This window comes from Vigna umbellata, chromosome 11, assembly GCF_029865625.1.
Source record: "Vigna umbellata cultivar VRB3 chromosome 11, Vumbellata_1.0, whole genome shotgun sequence".
Classification (NCBI taxonomy): Eukaryota; Viridiplantae; Streptophyta; class Magnoliopsida; order Fabales; family Fabaceae; genus Vigna; species Vigna umbellata.
In genome coordinates, this window is record NC_142175.1 from 26,606,666 (window position 1) to 26,630,464 (window position 23,799).

Consider the following 23,799-nt stretch of genomic DNA (forward strand, 5'->3'; position numbering starts at 1 on the left):
GGCATAAGTCCAGTGGTTTTCACTTGATTTTGTTGTTTAAGTGTGAGTAGAGGCTGAGAAGTCATGTTTGGGCACCCCATGATTGAGGAAAGGAACAATGTTTGGGCACCACCTAGGTTACAAGTGAGTTTTTTGGTGCAGAAGTTTCAGGATTTCACTTAAGTTGGTAAACCATTGGTTTAATTTAAAAGACTTATTAATATTGCGCGTTCCTTTATCATCAAAACACACACAACGTAACTAAAATAACATTACACAAAAAGTAATCATGAAAGCTATGATCTTATTACAATAACAATTTGTACATATATATCATTGTTTGTTACAATCTTTACAAATAACAATCTTATTGGAAAAAATCCATCTTCCTCTAAATACAAACAAAATTTTTACAAATGGAAACAATCCTAGACCACCTATTTCTATATGTGGTCATGAACACATCAAAAACAGTAAATGATAGTAATTGTTGACTAACTCTAAAAATAACATGATGCCCAGCCCAGTGTTGGACCATCAGCTTCAATAATTTGAAATTCACCTCCAAATGGCTCATAATATGCAAACACCACCTAAATGGAGTCATCTTAATGCGCTCTACATGAGTGTGTCCTAGTAAGCTTATTCATTTCAACAATGTTGGATGAATCCATCGAGATACGAAGGCGCCACTACAAAACATTAACAAAAAATTATTATTAACTAAGATTCAGATGATAACACATCATTTATAAAAATAAAAAATTACATTTCCCTTTTGGGCTGTCATTGGACCTGCAGTTATAACATAAACAAAACAACAATCCACAATGAGAATATGCTTAAGGTTACCAAAACACGAAAACGTCAATGCTGGAAAAGATGATTAGGGTTCGCGCACTTCTACTTACCAAAAAACACTACAATAGTGACAATACCAATGCTCCACAGGGACGTCAAAGACGACTTCGATGTTGCACAAGAAGGAGGTCTAAACACCGAGAAGGCACAAGATGCTAGTAGGGTTTCAACACTACAATGAGAGAACGAGAGAGATGAGAGAACGAGAGATGAGAGAACGAGAGATGAGAGAACGCGAGAGATGAGAGAGCGTAACTACGAACGAAAGAAGAATAGGAAAAGCGTGAAACCAAATTTCATAAATTTCTCTTTCGATTTTACCCTCGTCTCATCAATTGTGTATTGTTTTTTTTCATCTTCAACCAATAGACAACCACCATGTGGTGTTGTCAATGGTAAAAAAAGTTGTTAAAGAAGTTTTTTCTTATAAAATAAAGACTTATAAATCCATCGTCTTTAAATTTTCTTTATTGAAATTATATCAATTCTTAATATTAATTGAACCTGGATCTCACATTTATGTGGTATCTTCTTAATAAAATCTTCCATCAATAAATACTCGTTAGTAGCATTAGAGCTTAAGATTATACTTAACCAACCCTGTTACTATTATATAATAAAGACTACTATAATGCCTAACACTAGAATCGGCTCCCCAAATTTTAACAATACCAAGAGGGAAGTTTGAAAAGAAAAAGTACTTGACCTAATGTTGAGCCACTGAATTGTGGAAAGGTCGCGATTCGGAGTAAATTTCTTTGTCAGAGGTTGTTCTACGAAGCTGTGAGTGATTGCAGGAGGGTTTTCACAGCAGGATTTATTTATAACAGCAATTGTAGCTGTGCCAAACTGAAGGCCCAATGAAATCTTTCCTAGCCCACAGCCATAACCTTAGACTAGGCAAGAATTCGAGGTTCCTCTGCCTCAAACCTTGCTCCAAAATAATAACCATTTTAGAAATAAATATTTTTGGACACTTCAACCCAAAACAAGAATACAACAGAAGCATATGTAGTAATTGAATGGTAACATAACATCATGTTACTATTAAGAAAACTGCATGGAAAACAACCTCTTCACCCTGTTTTATGATGATGATGACAGAATGCGTAGTTGATGGTCACATGTCACAAGCCATGGCTCGAATACCACAGAACATGCATGGTGTGGTTCATGGGAACCCAAACATACCCATTTGGGCTTCCACTACAATCGCAAATACCAAAACTGGTAACCTTTGAGGGGCACAAGGATTTTGCCCCACACTTTTACGGGAATGCCAACATTTATTCTTCCAATTTTCATTTTCATGATTTTAATATTTTAAAATATATTTAAAATATTTTCAACATATTAAAATTAATATCTTTTTAAACCAGTGTCAAAAACATACCTACTTCCCACGCAACTACCACAGGTTCAGATTCAAAATTGTTACTTAATTGTAAAATTATATCAGTGAACAAAAATTGAAGTGTGATTTGACGGTATGGTGGTGTGAGATTTAACTGGAACGGTGAAATTGTGTATAGGATGTGATTGAAATGATGTGAAAATCTAAAAGTAAGGTTTCGGCGAATGAAGGAATGACACGTGTACATGCATGGTGATTTCATCTGTGACGCAACACCGTGGGGGTGTGTGTCTGAGAGAGAGACAGGGTAGCCTACGTCCCTACCCTTCGCCTTACGTTAACACCTCCCCCTCCCCTGTTTCACTTTTTTTATCCTTCAAATATTATAATCATTTATTAATATTTCAATTATGTTATTTAATTAAGTCGCACTATTGGTAGGACTTTTAAGATATAAGTTTAATATATATAAAATTTAAAAACATAATTTTTTTATTTTATTCGATATAATACTTCAGTTTTGTGAAAAAAAACAGTTGAGGATTCAATTATGTATGTAAAGTTAAATAAAAATGAAAAAGTTAAATAATACATAAAAAAGTAAAACTTATAAACATTAAGTTATAAGTTAGAAATTGTATCAAATTTTTTATATAAAAATTTTTAGAAATGATTAATCTTTTCAGTCTATTTTGATAAAAAGAAAATATCAAGTCTCGCATTGAGATTTTTAATAAAAGCGAGGTTACCCCGTTATAAAAGAACTTTGACAGTAACTAATATTTTTTAAGTATTAGGACCAGATCCTGACTAATCGCCTCAAAAAAGTCTCAAACTATTGATTTTGATGTTGTAATAAAATATTATTAGTTAATTATTGTATTTAAGCTATTGTCTATTTTTTAAATAAATTACTTTTAAAAGATATTTTGAAGAATAAAGTATAAAATATATTTAAATTATTTTTTTACCTGAACTCCTAAATGATATAATATTACTAGATATAATAAAAGAAAATTATGTATAACCTTTTAGTTTGTATTTCCACTTGTGATATATAATATAATATGATAGGTATGTGGTTTGTATAATATCTATAAAAGGCTAATTCATTAATAATGTGTCGCTTTCATGATACATCTTTCCAACCAAAACTGAATATTTGGTGATATGGTTTGATATGCAGACAGCACGTAGTTTTTATTTTAATAGAATTAATTTGCAATCACATGAATTGGAACACCCACACACAGATATATATCCTGGATACAGTGTATTTATAGGAAGCTTTGAGCCATGTTTGATGAAGTTGAATGAGACGACACCGTTTTCTGATGGAACTCGGAAAGCATGAAAATGGAGAATGTGGGTGCTGTGAGAAATTGGGAAGAAGAAGAAGAAGACTGATAATAGAAATGGCAAAGGTGTGATGAATTTGTAGGCAGAAAGTGAGGGACCAAATTTATGTAGGAAACTGTTTTCTCTGCAAAGTCTAAATTATTTAATAGGTTTAGCCATGCCTCACGTCCCCAACAACCATCAATAATGCCTATCCCATTACAACCCTCATTCGTCAAAACATCTTAAAACATTTTCTTTTCCTCTCTCTTTTTTTCCTCGATTACATCAAATAAAACATTAAAAATATGTTTATGTTTGCTAATAGAAAGTTGCAAAATCAAGAAATCAGGAGAAAATTTTAAAACTGATACGTATTGTTAAAGAATTTAAATTCAATTCATCTCTACGAAATCGAATCAGTTTATAAGATGGTGATTATCCCATTTGGAAAATCTTTTATATCTATAATTATTTTTTTCGTATAAATAACAGAAGATTTGGTATATTTTAACGTTAAAATATCATAAATATTAAGATAATTAATTATATAATCATGTATATTATAGAAGAAAATATAATCGGTTATATTATCGATTATACTGTTAATTTCTATTGATACTATATTTTTTAATATAATAAAATAAATAAAAATATTAGTACTAATAATAAATACATTTTTATTTTATTTTGTTTTTAACATAAAAAATATTTTTCATTTATTTTATTTTCTATTTTTATTTTTTAACTTTCTCTCTCATTCAAATAAATCATGATTATATATAATTATAAGAGGTTTTCACGTTAAATAGAAACTTTGTTAAGAATTCAAGTGAATTTCAGTTTCACATTAAAAGAAAATGAAAAGGTTCAATGATACAAATTTATTGTTTTAGGGTTTTGAGTTGAAAGACGTGTCAATTTGGGTTTATATCTCATAGTGCTGTCAAAATAGATTGGAACCTATGAGTCAACTTGATCTACTACGAATTTGAGACATGTTAGGTTGAAAAAATTTAAAATTTTGATATGGACCAATTTTAAACCCGACTCACTCGGGTTGAATCCGTGGTGAGCCGGGTTGATTCACTGACTCACTTAATTTTTCTAATAACTTTTTTTGTTAGGTTAGTCATTTTATAAAATATTGAAATGAAAGCTCTAGTGAAATTATTTTTGTATAAAATAATTATACAACATGAAAAATCTACAAATCAATACTTAGTAACTATGCAGAAACAAATTTGAATCCCTATGAAGTTTTTAAAAATTAGGTTGAGAAGATTTTGTGTGAATGAAATATTATGTTTGATTAATCATAAATCTAATTTAAGATAATTTTCCTTTATTTAAATTTGAATTAAAAAAAATTGTTATTTTTTCATAGAAAAAGAAAAACTTGTAATTAAGTGAGTCAACTCGTTTATCCACTAACCTGTGATGGATCGAATTGAATTCAATTTTTTTCAATTCACTAATAAGTGAACTGAATTCGATTGACTTACTAAGTGATCGGTCAGATAATCTATTTTAACATCTTTAATATTTTGTTCATGTTATATTTCTAATAAATCTTTTTTATAGAGTTATTAACTGTATAAAAGTCAAATATTGGTTTTAATAATTTAAATCATGCATATAGAATACGGTATCTCTATCAAAAAAATTTTCTAACAAAGAATTTATGTAAACATGTATTGTTAAACTTGTAATCTTGTATTGTTAAATTGCACGACAGTACAAAAAAAATCTAATTGGACTGTACAAATTTTAGTTTCTTTAACATTATTTTTTAAATTATAAACTATTTTTAAAAATAAAATATATTAAGTTTTGTGTATATTTGTCTAAGTCCAAAAAGGAGACTTAAATGTGCCATTAAAGTTCAATAGTTTTGTTCACTGTGACCTCTCATTCATGAGATGAGATGATTATATAATTCATTTTTTATAAATTTAATTCTTTTATTTAGTCTTATATAATAATACAGGTGTCCAAAATAATCAAATTTCTAACTAATTTGTATTTATATGGTATCAAATATTTGTTTATCTTATACATTCTATATTTTTTAATCTTTAACTTTTAAGATTTTATTTATTTATTTTTAGTGACTGTTATCTTATTTTAGTTAAATTATATTTTCTGTTTTTATTCCTTTTTTCAATTTTAGTTATATATAACTTTTAATAAACTGACTTTTTTATGAATTCAATTCCCTTTGTTAATTTGCTATCTAATGACATAAAATATTATGTAAATTTGTTATTTTTACTATTTATTATTGCTTCTTATTTTTAAGTCTTAGAAGAACAGATTTGAATTTTTTTAAGTATATATAATTTAAAGTTATTTATAGTTTTTTCTATTAATAAGTTAGTTAGTTAATGTTTTATCGTATATTTAATTAATTTTTTCATAATACATATAATTTGCATGTATTTTAAAGTGTAATTTTTATTATAAATTTTGTACAATTTTTCATATTTTATATTTTTTTATGTTAATAAAACTTTATATAATAGTAAATAATTAAGAAATTTGGATTTGAGATATCAAAATTTATAATAATACAAGATGAAATTATATAAAAAGAATTGATTAAAGATTGAACATTCATGTCGTAAAAGAGATCCTTAATTAAGGATATAAAGGTAAAAGCAAGCGAATAATTAAGTGTGTTGTTGTCATTGTGAAACAGCAAACACCTAACCATGATTTGAAATTGAGTGACTTTTTTGGACTTTTCGCTCTATGCATCCTTGTCACTTTGACAACCACCAATCACAACAAAAAAAAACACGACCTAATATCATTCTTTGCACTGTCTTCTTCAAATCAACAATTGCAGAATTTCTGTCAACAATGCCAATCCATATATATGCTGCACTTCACAACATTCCAACTTCACGTGTCAAATTTCTAAGTCTCATATATAATAATGCTTTCCAATGTCAAAAGTTAAGTTATAAAAAAAACTATAATGAACTCTAATTACACTTAATTTAAGTATATTATTTTAATATAAAATTATCGATTAAAACACTAACACACGAAAGAAAGAAATAAAAAAGTTTAAATGTTTGTTTGTGACTTGTGAGTGATAAATGGCTATGTGGCTGTGTATTGTGAGTTATACATTAAATAACAATTATATATGGTTATATATGTTCATCAATGATTTAAAATTTGAAAAATAAATTAAACATTTTTAATTAAACACTTTTAAATAAATTTCACTTCAGAAATTTAGAATATTAATATATGGTTTAAGTTATTCGCTCATTGTATATTTGGGAGGATATATACAGTATCGTTGAACACAGGATTTCAAAATTAAAATAAATATGTTGGATGAAAAGATTAATTTTTCTTCATATGAAATAAATGTTTAAAAACAAATAAGAAAAATAGTTTAATGAAATTATACAACAAAAAATAACATTATTTGTTTTAAAAATGATAAAATAAGTATTTTGAAAAATCAAGGCACATTTATTAGTAATAACCATATTAGGATACACATTATTAATTCAGTTTCTCCATACACATTCCAATCTCAAACCTAAATATTTCTCTATCGTTTTTCATTTTATTTTTATCGTCTCATCTTAGTTGCAAAATATTAAGTCATTACAAGTGTAATACAAATTTTACAATAACACTTATTTGTTTCTAATGAAATTAAGAATAAATAAATCTATCATATTTCTTACCTGTTTTTTATTCAACCAAACTACTTGATACGTACTCAAATTTCCCATTTATCTATTTTTATTTTCTCAATTTATTTACTTAGATGTCATCATTTTCACCTCCATCTATTATTAATATTATTTTTATTATCTTAAGTAATATAGTAATATAATAATAGTACTAGGCTAATAATAATAATGATAGTAAATTAAAAATAATAATTATAGAAAAAATCTAAAGTTATGTATATTTAAATTATATTTACATTATAATTAATATATGATTATTATTTATGACGAGATATGTGTTATTATTAATTAAACTTTTATTATGTGTGACGTAAGTATTTAAATTTTTGTATTTTTCTATTAAACATTGAAAAATATTTAATATCATCTATTAATTATTTTTCAACTTTCATTAATTATTTTCCACTCACATTTTTTTTCAACTTTCATTTTCACATTTCCTCTATGATTAATGCTTTAAATTTTTATATTTATTTAAACCGTAAATGATAACTTTTTATGGTTAACCTATTTTATTTTTTCATAGCTGTCATCTCTCTCCTTTTTATTTTCCGAAAGTTGCGACTTCAAGGACTATGTTAATATCTCTTTGGCCACTTCCATTACCCTAACAGAATTCGGAGGAACTTGTTAAATAGTTGAAGATTTGCAGTGTAAAGTCACATTCCTTAATCTGTTTGTGGTTCGTGATTTGTGCTACTTACGACGACAATCTCAATGGCTTAGGTATGATTCCGATCCTAACCACTTTTAGATTTCATAATTTATTAACTACTTATTCCTTAATCTTAACCTTAATCTAAATAATAACAATACATTCATTACTGAGATGTTTCCCTTCACCTTTTCCTCTCACCAGATAATAAAATAATTCAAGTTTCGATTTTTAAGAGATTGATTTCAAGAGGGTCGTGGAAAGTGTTTTAAAGTCATGTTTCTAAGATAGCCAGAAACAAAACTATGAGGAAAACAATTGCAGAAAGAAAAAACAAACATAATTCAAAAACCATTACAAATGTATGGGGTCATTCTGAATACTTGTCATAACATTAATGCATTTTTTAGGCTTTGTTTACTTGAATGGATTTAAAAGAAAATAATTGAATGAATTTGAGAAGATTTAAACTTAATTTTTTTTTTTATTTAAGTGAGTTTGGAGGTAAGTGAAAATAGATTTAGAAGTAAAATTGGTACGAATTAGTGTAGGATTTGATTGATGTGACCGATTAAAAAAAATTAACTTCTAAATCACTCTCACTTATCTCCAAATTCACTCAAATAAACAACAAAAAAATTTACCTTCAAATTCATTCAGTCACTCTTCCTCAAATCCATTCAAGTGTCACTCTTCCTCAAATCCATTCAAGTGAACAAAGACTTAAGGTTTTTCTCGATTGTACATAATATCTTGGTTTTTAACCTTTTCCTCACATTCTTATGAAAACATTTTCTAAAAGATTAATGAGGTAAGTATAACAATTTATAAGGAGTTTCATTGTTATATTCTTATAATTAAGAAATTGCTTTAGGTGTTAAAAACTGAGAGGTATGAGTTGAAATCCAAAAGGAAAAAAAGAGAAAAATGTAATTTATTATTAACATAATGAGAAATAGACATTAAGTTGGTGTGTAAGTCAAAATTTAATACAACGACAATTCTAGAAACATCTTAATTGTGTATCCATGTTGCACATGGTATGAACCTTTTCTGTTTCTACCAAATATTAGATTATGTTTTTGAAAATTGATTTTTTTTTTCTTATTGGAGAAACAAAAGTCAGTCCACTTTTAATTTGCTACAAACATTATTCTATTATGTTTGCATTTGTCTTCTTGATTTTCAACTCTTTGAAAAGCAAAAATTATGATGCACAATTTTCCATCGTTTTGAATGATAAAATGTTTGGAAACTACCATTAACTACGATATAAGTGTTTATTTGAAACATTGTAAGTTAAATTAGTCAAACTTTTACAATTGAAAATTTTGTGAAGAAATTTGTATGCAAGCGAAAAATCTAAGTTAATGACATCGACTATAGTTGTGAAAATGTAATACACAAAAAATCATATTCAAACAAAATAAACATATATAATACACAAAGAATGTCCAATTACATTTTAGACCATCTTCCAAAGTCTCGTGATTGTGTGATGTTAAGTCATTTGGATTCTAATTAGAATGTGAGTGGCCAAAGTTGTACAATATTAATACTTGTGGACTAAAAATGCATATAAAGTAAATAAATAGAAAATATTCTTTTAATATACTTTTCTGACACATTCTTTCCTATCGGTTTAAATTTATTTGAAACTATATAGTGTGGTTTTTAGTTTTGTAGCTTTTAATACATTTAACTAATAATTAATAAAAACATGTTAAAAGGAATATTAGAGGAGTGTAATTAACATTTTTCAAAGTCTTTAATGTTTACTTAGTTTTCAAGGTGAATTTTTGTTTAGTATCCGATTTTAAAAATGAAAACATTGAGTCCCTATGTTATGAAAAATGTATGAATAAGGTCTTCTCCATTAAGTTGATAGCAACAACGTTAAGTTCATGTCTTCATTTTTAAAACCGGATACTAAACAGAAATTCACCTCTTAACATGGAAAAGAAATAAACATTTAAGCATTTTTCAAACTACTAAATATAAAAAAGCTAATGACATATTTAGTGTGATTAGCATATATGAAGATATGAGTGATTGATGAAATAAAATGAATTCATTTGAAAAATTAAAATTAAAAACTGAGTAAATATCATGAATATATATATATATATATATATATATATATATATATATATATATATATATATATATATATTATCTTCGTCTCTTCATTTTTAGTAAAAATATATAATTTATACTTTACTTTGCACATTCTTATTTGTATTCTCTATTCTCTGTATTTCTCATCAAACACACTCTATTTCTCGATAATTTTTCTTTAAATCAATCTCATTTTTTTAATTTGTTGAACCATATGCATTTAATTAATTTTATTTTTCATTAATTCTACCAGCCTTTTTCATTTTTACCTATTCTGATTGTTTTTTTCCTAAAATAAACGGAAGCTTGTTATCTTTTTAGTAACGGAAATTAAAAATGAAAAAGAAATAATAACTAAGGCGAGGTTGTCACGCGCCCGGCACGCGCTTCCCTATTCCCGCATAGAATGCACTAGCCACCCCCACGCTAAAACCGCACTTCATTTCCTGTCGTTTTTGATGTATCAACCCCACACCAAAATAAATAAACAAAAGGGAAAAAGAAAATCTTTCTCTCTCTCTTTCTCAGTCACTCTCTTTCTCTCTCTCACTCTCTCTCTATTTAGTGTGTTGCTTGGCCTTGTTTATCAACCAAATCTAGAGCAACCCATTTCGTTGTTCTTCCATTTGAAGGAAAATTTTATACGTCCTCCATTCTGTTTTCCCCCATAAGGTTCAATGCTTTTCTGGCTCCTTTCATTTCCCATTTCCCTAATAATAATAATTTTATTCTTCTCAACCTTTTCTTTTTCCCTATAATAAATCCCTTCCATCACTTCGCACCCCTTTTTCACACTCACACTGCTGGAGTCTTTCAAACGAGGTATCTATCTCTCTGTGTAATGGGTTTCCTCTTTCAATCTTCAAAATGTTTTCTTTCTCAATGGCTGCCTGTTGGGTGTTTCCGTTTTTTATGGGTGGTCCTCTGTGTCCGTTGATCTGCACTGTTTGCGTCTTCGGAATTTGATTTCTGTTTTGGGTTTTTTGTTTCGCTTATTAGTCTCTGAGGTTCAGGGATGTTCGGTGTTTGCTTGATGGGTATTTAATCGTTTGATATCACTTTTCTCAGTAAAACTCCTTTTATTTTTTGTTATGTTTGAATCTCCACCAAATCTCTAATGGGGTGAATTTCTGGTTCTAAATGTTGCTCCTCTGTGAAGAAGGGAGGTTTTCTGGATTTTTTCTATTGTGTGTTGGTTTTTGCAGTATTTTTTAATATGCTTGTGATAACCAGCAGGTTGAGTGTTTGTTCTCCCAATGGTATAGTGTGTGTGTGTTTGAACATTGTTACTCTTGTATGTTTGATAAAAGTGTTGCCTTTGGGTTGTGCGTGGTTTTCCTTTGTGCCTTCCTTGTATGTTTAACATTGACATGAAATTTATGAGCTCATCTCGAAGCATGTTGTTTTTGAGTGTGGTTGCGGTGTTATCTATGCGTATACTTAAATATTATATCGGACGATTCTTGCTTTACTTGGCTATCTGCTATCAGCTCCTTTTGGTTGTTACTAACGTTGTATTTTGATTTGTTAGCAATGTTAATTTCGAAGAACCAAACAATTTTTAAGAAATTTCCCGAGGTGGGGTCTGGCTTTGATTGCTATTTCCAAACTTCTTCACCATCTTACCCAGTAGCATGTGGACTGGACCAGCTTTTCTAAAACACCTACAAAAGTAGGACATGTGATGGCTTTTAGTTTCGTTGTGGTCCTCTAACCAGAAGTTTGGAATTAGTGTTTTTCTTATTGTAAGGAGGTGATTTTTTGTTTGAGTCTTGTTATCTTTGGTGAGATTTGATTGTGCACATGCTGTATTCTGTTTACTTCATCCTTTGATCATTTATCATGCGCGAGAAAGTATTTTTGTGTGTGTTTGATTTGTGTATGTTCTTCCTTTGGCAGGATTGGGTGTATTTTTTGAAATGTCTTTTCTATTTTGTCATGAGGTGCTTCACCCCCTGTACTAGTTTGATTTTCTATGATCTAGAATTTCCTCAGGTGATATAATAACTGGTTTTCTTTCTTGTTTGCTAGGACGATTTAACAGAGTTAGCTGAGTTCTTTCCAATATACTGAGTGACCCTTTACTTTCAACTCTATCATGGCGGGAGACACATCATGGATAAGCCACTTAGATGATGGTGCACGTAGGGAGACTAGAGAGTTTGATTCAGTTTTGGAATTTGGTGAGGAAGTTGATACAGAGGGAAGTGCTGTTTCTGTGAACACAGTGTTACCTGATGAATTGGTGGAGCGAATCCTAGCGTATCTCCCCGTTGTAAGCATTTTCAGAGCAAGTTCTGTGTGTAAAAGATGGCATGAGATTATTACTTCTGAAAGGTTTCAATGGAACCCTTCAAATTCATTGCCTCAGAGACCTTGGTACTTTATGTTCACCTACTCAGATGAACCAACTGGTTATGCTTATGATCCCATTCCCCGTAAATGGTATGGCATTGAGCTTCCTTTCATCGAAACATCTAGTTGGTTCGTTGTTTCTTCTTATGGTTTAGTCTGCTTCATGGACAATGACAGCAGAAGCAAATTATGCATGTGCAACCCTATTACCAAAAGGTGCAGAAGGCTTGAAGGTCCTCCGGGTCTGAAATTTTCTGATTACAGTGCTTTGGCAATGTCAGTGAACAGGAAATCTCACAGTTACACTCTGGCAATTGTGAAATCAAAACAAATCCCTGAGGATTTTGTCCAGTGGGAGATCTCAATTCATATATACCGCTCAGAGAAAGAGGCCTGGATGACAACTGCAACAGAGGTTTTGATGGGGTGGAGAGGTGGTAATGAGAGTGTGATATGCAATGGTGTGTTATACTTTTTAGTCTACTTAGCTGGGGGTGTTCCTTCAGAAAGTAGGCATGCACTGATTGCATATAATATTTCTAATCTCACTTCTCAACCTACCTTGAGAAGGAGTTTTATTGCTGCACCCTGTTCACTAACATGTGGCCGATTGATGAATATGAAGGAAAAACTTGTAATGGTGGGAGGAATTGGTAAGCAGGATAGGCCTGACATAATAAAAGGAATTGGCATATGGGTTCTTAATGATAGGAAGTGGGAAGAGATTGTACGAATGCCCCATAGATACTTTCAAGGCTTTGGGGAGTTTGATGATGTTTTTGCTAGCAGTGGTACTGATGATCAAATATATATCCAAAGTTATGGATCTCCAGCACTCCTCACATTTGATTTGAACCTTAAACAATGGAAATGGTCACAGAAATGCCCTGTATCAAAGAGGTTCCCTCTACAGCTATTCACTGGTTTTTGCTTTGAGCCTAGGCTTGAAATTGCTCCATAGGTTGTTCTTCAAACAATCAACAGCTGCGCTACTATTATTAGTATTGACACTTTTGTGTCTGAGTTTTCTTGATTTTACTCCATTGTTCTAGTAAAGCTTAATTTGATTTCTGCTTTTCAACATCTTTATACAAAGTGTACTTGCTGATAAGGTTGGCTATTTGTGGATACTGGGATATTATATAGCATTTGAAAATACAAATAGCCACATATTTTTAGTTTCCTCTCTATCTACATGTTTTGCTACTATTATTAATCAAAACAGAAGTATTTCATAGTCAAAAGGCTATGCATTTTTTCTCTGCATGCTTTGAAAATGGAGTTAATCATGAATTTAAGTATATTTGATTGACTGCTTAGGCTTTCTAAAATTTGGTGTAATGACTTTTATCATGCAAACTTTTCTTTATCACCTTTTTAACTAGGACAGCATCTAATCCAAGGTTGTGGATGGACCAATTTTCTTCAGCCTAGCAGTGGCAGTGTCCTTTAGAATTGTGGAACAACATTCAGGCTGTCCTGCACTGACTTGTGTTGGATTTAAAATAATGAAGTCATGTGCTATTATCTAATTGCTGGGAAACTATTGCATTGTAGGGGAAAGTTGTTCAGTGTTGAAACAGTCCTCATCAGTTTCCCCAACATGTCAAGTCTCATCTAAGGAACTTAGGAGAAAGGTGAAACAAAATTTCTTATGTAGATACATATTTCCTTTTTGGGTGTACGGCTACTCAATGATACTGAATGGACTTTAAAAACTTCTCTTTTATTTTTTCTAGTGTCCTAAGACATGTAATCCCTTTGATTTATTGATGAGCCAATGAGCAGAACACAACACATGTTGTGGTCAGATAACACAATCTGTGTTGTGCATGTGTGAATGAGTGTGGTGGGTGTGTCGTCCGTACAACACATTATTTTATTCATGCCAACTTGAAAGGGTCTGTGATGGTTGGTGGAGAAGTGAGGTCCACGCCTGCTATGACAAAGGTGGGTTTTCCTTGGTGGAGATGTGACAAATAAAGCTTATATACAAATTTCCTTTTCAAAATGGCTATCACTTCCCTACAACATTTCAATATTCAATTGCCCTCTCAAGGACTTCTTGGGGTTAGGATATGGGAGTTGTTATCCACTGATTTTTTCTCATTCATAAATTATGAAATATAAAACTAGAAAACTTTTTCTTAATGTTTATAAATTATACATGAGACGTAATTAAGTTCTATAAATAATGCTTTTCACATTTAGAGAAGCATAGATATGAGTTATTTAAGATTTGATTGGAATGATCTAAGAATATCCAATGATGTGGTGTGATAAGTAAAGTAGATATCTGAACAAAATACTAAACAAGTCACATCATGTTCACATAGTGGTTCATTATCAAGTGTATTGAAAAGGAATTGTTAATGCTTTATAAAATTCACAGGTGAGTGTTAACCAACAAATAATTTAGTCCAAAGAAGGTGCTGTTATTGATTCATTGACTGTTCCCCACCATGTCAAAAAAATAAATTAGTTTTAACGGTTGTAAAGGGATGATTAATCAATAAATAATTTAGTATTAAGTTTCTGTTTAATAAATTTTTAATTTATTAAACTCGCTACAAAATAGAGTTAGTTTAAATGATTGTAAAGGAGACTGTTAATCAACAAATAATTTAGTTTAAGTATGTGTTTAATTTAAATTTGTAGTGTATTAATTAATATGTAACTTTACATTACTTTCAACTTTTAATTTACATTCAGAAGGGGTGTTGTAAAATTGATTTATTCCATTAATCAAACATGTAATAAGTACTTTTTTAATAAGTTAGTTCACTGCTAATCTTATTTATAGAACTGTGATTGTGAATTTTCACTTATAAGGTATAAAAACAGTGTGTTTGATACTCTAGTGGTTTTTATAGCTATGCAAAATTGCAAATCCCTGTCAAAGATGGGAGACAAATGTAATTTTTCTACCAATTGGTTGGTCCAAAGCTTTTATTTCTTTTGGATTTTGCTTTTGTTTTGGTTTTGTTGGGTCTAACCATTTCACTGACTTTTCTTTTAACATAGAAAAATGACAAAGAAAATGTACTTTTTAAGATTTGATGGTGAAGGGGCATGAGAGATTGTTTGAATCTTAATTGAAAAATTGAGTCTTGTTGAATTTAATTGGAATAAAAAAATTTACTGTAACCTTTAAAATAGAGTTTGAAATTAATTTTACTTGTGATTGAATGGGAATGGAATTACCTAAAACATATCAATACATTGTTTAATAAAAACTGAAAGTTACTTCAAATATTATAATCAAAACCCTATTTAACACTCAAATCTCCTTTGAATAGAAAGCAATCTCAATTATCAATACTAATGAAAACTAGAGTGCATGCATGTTCATTTTTTTTTTACTTAAACAAAAAATTAATTAAATGATAAATAATTTTTAATTATTAAAAAATCTAATAAATCATAAAATAGATTCTATAAAAGGCTAAAATTATAAAAATAAATCATTTTTAAAATTTTATTATATGTAATTTCTTTTATTATAAGTAATTGTTTGAATTCAAAAAATAGTTAGTAAAAGGTAAAAGTGAAAATGTTTTTTTTTTCTTAATAATTCTTTAAATTTAAAAAATAGCTATTGAAAAGGATAAAATTAGAAAAGAATTGTGTGAAAAAAAAATTAATCCTTTTATTAATAGTATGGATATTGTTTTCACTTAAAAAAAAGTAGAAACTCTAAAATCATAATTAAACTTTCATATGTCTAACATTTGTGGTAAAAATTTATTAAGTCTCATATTAGACTCTTTTGTAATAATTGGGAGACATACAAATTTGATAACCAAAAATCCCATGATTTCAGAAAAAATAAAATAAAAAGATAATTGAAGGAGTATATATCCGTAACATGTTTGTTGATCATAAATGTCCTAAATAGAATTTCATAAATGAAAAGGGTTTTAAGAGAAAAAACTTTGTCAAATGATCATTAAACTTTTTGACAAAAAATAATCATAAATGAATGTAATATTTTTCTGCACCAATATCATAATGATTAAAAAGGGTGCATAACATAAAAACTATTTCTAAAGGGTTTTCCAAATAAATGTTTGAATAAAAATGAGAAAATAAAATTTTCTTAGTCCCAATCTTTCACACAACCTAGTATTAGAGTTTTTTCATAAATATATGTATTTATAATTAACAGAAAGATATAAAAAAAAAGAAGAAAAAAAAAAAGAAAAAAATGAAAGAGTACATTTCACTTCTTATTTTAACTAGTAAAACAATCAATATAACTTCTTATTTATTAACTAGTAAAAAAAGCAATTTATACAATAAAGAAGAGAAACAAAGAAAAAAAACAGAAAAAGAGAGTTAACAAGCAACTAACAATAAAAAAAAGTGTACTAAAATATTTTAATACATTCCTTCAAACTACACTATGAAAAAAAGTATATGGAGATATTTTAACATATTCTTATATTCTTTTAAAATGAAGTGTTTAAAAAGCTTAGAAACTATATTGGTAAAACGAGTTTTGATCTAAAGAATTTGGGAAAATATCCACATGTTTGATGAACCCATTTTATTAGTAATAGGTGAAGATCTTTAACTTGAATCTTGTCACGAATCATATGAAAAAAAAAAATATTTTTAGTATAAAATAAATAATAGAATAATGATTGATTAATTATATGATATATCCCTATTTGTTCTTGTTTTGTTTTCACTTTTTGGAGTTGAAATGTAAATAATTGAGTAGAATGGATAAGAGACAACACTTTATGGAAAGGGTTTATAGAATGGTCAAATCATATGATAGAAGAGTATTGTGCATCTTCAAATCATAACGAAATTTGGTACTAAAAGTTGCACATCTTCAACTACCAACAAACAAACATTTATCTGCAACCTCAAACCCTATACTTCTGAATCATGAACAATGAAAAGGACCCTTCTTTTATGATGCTAAAATACAATACTTACTGAATAAGTCTAACCACTATAAAACATTTACACATCTTAAAATAATAATTTTATGAGTTTTTTTTTTATATAATATTTTATTTTTTTTACTTTTACTTAATTTAAGATTTAAACTGATATTTTCATGTCTCAACATTTTATAATTATATTTTTTTCATATAATATTTAACTTTTTTCACTTTTACTTAATTTAAGATTTAAACTGATATTTTCATGTCTCAACATTTTATAATTATATTTTTTTTTCATATACAATACTCATGTCTTCAATTTTAAGAAATATGATTTCATAGTTCTGTTACAAACATAAATTAAAAAAAATCATTGTGAAAAGTTTGAATAAAATATAAAAAAATATATAAATATTAAAATATTAAGATTTTATATTAAAGATTGTGTATATTTTTTATAGGTTGTTCATATAAATGAATGTAAAATTCAATTTTATAAAATTAAGTTTTATAAAATTGAGTTAGATCTAAAATTTATTTTTTAACAATAAAAATAAATTTATTTTAATAAAAAACATCAAAATAGAATTTCTATTTTTTGTGTCATATTTTGCATAACAGAACTTCATGATGGATTCATTAATACAAACCTAAAACTCTGTTTCTTTTACCCTTTTAGAATAAGAATATTGAATCATGAGTGATTTCATAAATGTGCTTTTTCTTTAAAGTGAATTATTAACTTTTGGATCCATAAGGGATCTGCACAACACGTTTTTGTTTTAGAATGATATTTGGTTTAAAAAATGTTTAAAATTTAATGCACTGCAACTGTAAAGTGGTAGTTAGATATTGTGTCCTTTTTTATGTGTGGTACATCACCTGTAATATTATATATATATATATATATTTTTTGAAAAGTTTATTTGATAGAAAAATGTGTAAAATCTATTGCATTGTATCTTTAAAGTGCTTATTATGGTATAATTTCAGTGGTATGTTGGAATATAATTAAAAATAGTTTGACTTTTTATTTAATGATAATTGTAAATGACATATTCCCCAATATTTAATTATAATATATTGATATTAATAATTGTAGCATTCCAAAAATACAGTATAAAACTATATAAGAGAATAATCACATATTAATAATATTACAGAATCAATCTTACAAATGATCGGAATTACAGTTATGACCGAACGACCTTATAAAATAACATGAAATTAAAACTGTACAATGGCTAAAACTAGACCGAACGGTTTACAAAATAAACTTATACCTAACGGTCCTACAAAAGAAGAAGCCAACAACTGACTGAACGTCCTAAGGTTCAGTCTTCACTTCCACCTCTTCTAGTGCTTCTTCCAGCAGCTCTTCTCCTTCTGCTCACATCCACACAAATGATCATTGCAACAGGAAAGACAACAGAAAGAACAAAACAGACAAGAAAAGAAAGTAGGGTAAACTTATGTAATTTAATTCATGGATCAAACATATTCATATCACATAGGTTTTATACCAACCAATTATACAAGATCAATCATTCCTTATTGCATGCAATAGACGCCCATTTGACTCTGACTATCCGGACTGTATGAATTCTGTGTAGCTACGACCAAGGTTAATCCGTTCCGTCCAAGTTAACCTTATGGACTAGGACCTTCTGCCATTCCCACACATGACTTACTCATCTCTACGTGAGAATGAGTAATCACGAAATATCAGGATAAACACCAGCTAAGCCTTGTCCACATTCATACTTCACCAATCCAATACCAAATCATGAGATATTCCTCCCTGGAATACTCTTACATAACCATATTCATTTTATCCATATCACATTCCATCATATTTCATTATCAAAATATCAAACCGAGCCAATTGTAATAGAAATCCCATATGACACTGAATACTGAACAATAGCCTGCAACATAGATACGAGACCGAACACTGGGAGTGAGACTGAGAGGTCTTCAGCTCACAAACAGAACAGAACCGAAAGAGTTATTATTAGAATTATGAAAGAAACCGAAAGGAATAACACTCCATAGTAAATAACAAAACCGAACGCTATTTACTAGGTGAGCCATTTCATTGAACTAGCCCCTGAGAGTTCAAACCGAACGCCACGAAGTCTAGGCTGAATACTAAGACTCTAGGCTGAACACCATAAAGAAACCGTTTGACACCAAATACTAATAACTGACGAGATACTATGAAGAAACGAACGCTATTTATACTTAGCTTTTAGTATGAGACTAAGATTAAAGAGACCGATACTGTTTGACACCAAATACTAATAACTGACGAGATACTATGAAGAAACGAACGTTATTTATACTTAGCTTTTAGTATGAGACTAACATTAAAGAGACCGATACTGTTTGATACCAAATACTAATAACTGATAAGATACTATGAAGAAACGAACGTTATTGAGTTTTGCCGAACACTCTTATTTTAAAAATTGGTAATGATAGATTATTGAGACGAGATCGAGCGCTTGATTTAAGACCGAGCACTACTTAGACCGAACGCTCAGTTACATATATCTAATAATATAAAATCGATCGTCACTAACTAAATTCTCTACAGAAGAAGAATTTAGTTTAGACGGACGCTCAAAGGAAAACCGAAAGGTCAATACTGACTCTCGGTTACAGTTTACATAATTCTGAAAATTATTACAGAATCACTCTCATACAATATCCCTACCCTTTTTATGGCTTTCATTAATCATCAATACTTTTAAACAACATACAATATTTCATCATCAAACATAATATCATTCCAGTTTCTCATCTTTTATATTCATATACTCATACAATCAACAATGCAGTAACAACCATACTTCATATTCATTCAACAATCAATCAACATGCAACCATTCAAAACACGAATTTTAATCAAATTATATAAGCTTTCGTTACCTCTAATGTAACCGAACGCTCAATGATGCAAGATATAGCTCACCACTATAAAAAATCTTAGAGTTCTACGGTCACGCTTTATGAAACTAAACCAAACAGAAGACCAGAAACACTTAGAATAAGATGATCCACTCATGCAACCAGAAATCTGGGTTTGCATGTCAAAGAAAACGAACTTTCTAAGGAGAAAGTAACTCACCAGCTTAGAACCCAACTTGATCGGTTTAAATGAAAACCCTTGACGCCAGGAGAGTTCAAACGGTGCCTGAGTGATCATCGGAAGAAGAAAATATGGGAATTTCTTAGAGAGAAGGTGGAAGAGATCTAGAGAGAAGGAGGAGAAAAGTCAGGTTCTGAAGGTTGAAGAAGATGAGTGCATGCAGAAAAGTGGCACGAAATTTGAAAGTTTGATTTTTACTTCTATTGTCAAAACCGATCGTCCAATCTGCATCACACACCTATCTTCCATTTTCTAAATTTCAAACACCTTTTAACTTACACATACTCCACTAAATTGGGGTTTTTATGGGTCTGACATGTTAATTTTTTGTGCTGTCATCTAATTATATACATGTATATTATGTATGGCAGTTTGTTAAATTTTTGTATCAATTTAAAAATTATACTTAAAATGATTTTCAAGTATTAAATATAAAGAAAACTTTTCAAATGAAAATTACACTCTATGTCATATTTTGTTCTCTTTAGGTGGCAAATTAAATTTAGTCTGTTTCTAAAATGAAGCACACGTGGTGCTTTTGTCAGATTCATTTTATCTAAAACAGTAAACTTTTATTTATTTATTTTTATTGAATCTCGTACATAGTACTAATAGTTCTAATATAACATTAGATTTTGTATTAAAGAAACATTTTTCTTTAGTATTTTATTAAAATCTCTTTAAATCTCTTCATATATTAAATATATCACACGCTCCAAAAATATATGGATAAAAAAATGAGAATTTTAGGATTGCAGATAGAAAGAGGTCACTGAAAGAAAATATATATTTTTACTTTAAAAGAAAATATTTTTACTGTGAAAAAGTATTTCAAATTAAATTGTACTAAATTGTACATAGTTTAAATTAATATATATATATATATATATATATATATATATATATATATAATTAAACCAAATTTTAACAATTTAATAATACATAATTGTATAATACAGCGTACTTTATTTTTATTTGGACCATGTTTTCATTAATCAATCCCCTAGGGGTGTTGCTCCCTCCACCACCACAGCCTTCTCCCTCCACCTCCCCTTTACTATTTTGCCCCTCAGTAAAATTGTATTTTTAGAATTATTGTTTTCTAATTTTACTCATTTATAACATATTTCACTGATAACCTATGTAGTTGTATGAGTAAAATATTTTTCTGCAAAGCTCAGTTCCTTGTATGAGTAAAATATTTTTCTGCAAAGCTCAGTGATCGTGAAAAGAATTATCAAGCAATCTTCCTCTTGCTTTCAGTGCAGTACGTGGTGCAGTGCGTTTGTGGTGTAATGTGCTTGTCGTGGTTCCTCTCTAGGTACGTAGTCATAATCCTTCCAATAATCCTAAACCCTAAACCCTAAACCCTTCCAATAATCCTTCCAATAATCTTTCCAATAATCCTTTAACCCTAAAACGTAAAATGAAAACGAAGCCTAAACGGATGACATCCTTCAACGGATGTCAACATCCGTTTAAGACAAAACGGATGTCAACATCCGTTTCGCCTTAAACGGATGTTGACATCCGTTGAAGGATGTCATCCGTTTAAGCTTTGTTTTAATTTTATGTTTCTGTTATTATTTTATTAGATATTTTAATATTTTGATTTATTATTTTTGAATATCTTTTTAATGTATTTTAATAATGTATATTTATATTATTTTATATTAAAATATTAAAATAATAAAATAATAAAATAAAAAAAATAAAAAATTTTAATTTTAAGGATATAATTGGAATTAAAGATAATTGGGGAGATGGAGGGAGAAGGCTGTGGAGGTGGAGGGAGCAACACCCATCCCCTAGCGGACTACTATAAAGTCCAACAGAAGCCCATTTTATAATTGACACGTCCTTATGAATCGTGCATGTATCTTGCGGATTGTAATAAAACTGTGTCTGATTCTGTGTAATGTAATTATAATCATTTTTCATTTTATTTCTTTCTCAATTACTATATTAGGTTTGTCCATAACTTGGTTAGTATATTTTATGTTGTCTGTTTTGGTTTGCTTTTTATGACTTATGAGTATTTTCCGAGATACCTTTTATTTGGCTAACGGAAGAAAAAAAATGAAAAAATTAAGAAAAAAAGAAAAAGAAAATAAAATAAAAATAGAAGATGGAGCAGAAGATAAAGGAGAAGAAAGAGAGAGTAAAAAGAACTAATTCAGTTTAATGAGGAATTTGTTTAATCATAATTTTTTCATTGATGTTGATGAAATTCAATATTAGTTTTTTTTTTCAGATAAACCAATCAATGTAATATTTTTTTCTTAATAGTTGATGACATATTTATAATATTTCTTTTACCCTTCTTCATTTTCACATTACAATAAATACATATACAAAATAATTAAATTTTAAATAAAAAGTAAATATATAATTGACCAAATAGTAATTAATTTTGTTTTTTTTCTCTCTTAAATCTAACCATTAAAAAAAATAAATTGTTTTAAGAAAAGGAGTACACATAATATATTTATTTAACGTATAAAGAGTGTGAGAAAGTTTTAAAATAATATTTATATTATAGGTAAATGTTGTCCTCTAGATATTAAATTAATGGCCTCTAAGTTTAGATAATTATTCACTAAAATAATTAAAGAATAAATTAAAATCTAAATTCAAATTAGAATCAATCATAAATCTGTACAAGTAGAATTTAAAAACTAGTATATTTCTCAATTTCTAGAATAGTTTCTACTAATAATTTAATATATATATATATATATATTTTTTTTTTTCTCTCTCTCTAAATTTCTGATTAATGAATTTTGTAGTGTGATATAAAAGACAATCTTTTTTACATAATAAAATTTAGGACAAAAAATATATATATAAAGAATTCACCCTTATTTTTGTCCATTCAAAAGCAATATAAAGTATGTTGAGCAAAGTAAAAATAAAGGGATACATTTATTTTGACTTAAAAGTGTATTCTAATCTTAAAAAAAAATAGATACATTATTTTAGTTATAATAATAAACTTAGAGGTTCCATAAGTTACTACATATAAAATAAATAAAAAATGTTTCTTTTATTGGAAGTCTCATTATACTAGAAAAAAAAAATCAATATAAATGGATATATTTCAGTTTAAGGAGTTGAGTTATATTTAAAATTTACTTTTTAACTAGTCATAAGTTAGAGTACCAATCAATAATAAAATTTGTTTCTGGGTCTATTATTTTATTTGCTATCAGGTCATTAAATTTTACTGTACAAATAAATTTTGTAGTGTTTAATTAGACTTAAAATACATCTTTTAACATTTTTCGTGCAACATAAATGGGGGATTGGTTCACCAAATAAAAATGTGTGTGTTACTTTGGTTTATAAGTTAGTTTTAT

The 23,799-nt window shown here is 28.6% G+C and overlaps 1 pseudogene across 3 annotated transcripts; it reads left to right on the forward strand.

Annotated features, from left to right (window-relative positions):
• The first annotated feature begins 10,553 nt into the window (after positions 1-10,553).
• Positions 10,554-13,575, forward strand: LOC124820489 (F-box/kelch-repeat protein At3g61590 pseudogene; annotated as a pseudogene). Of its 3 annotated transcripts, none has more exons than XR_015782790.1 (2): positions 10,554-10,852; positions 12,062-13,575. The product of XR_015782790.1 is annotated as an F-box/kelch-repeat protein At3g61590 pseudogene, transcript variant X1 (transcript). The 3 variants fall into 3 exon arrangements; XR_015782791.1 differs by having other exon boundaries at positions 10,554-10,702; XR_015782792.1 differs by lacking the exon at positions 10,554-10,852 and adding an exon at positions 10,865-11,973.
• Positions 13,576-23,799: the final 10,224 nt, after the last annotated feature.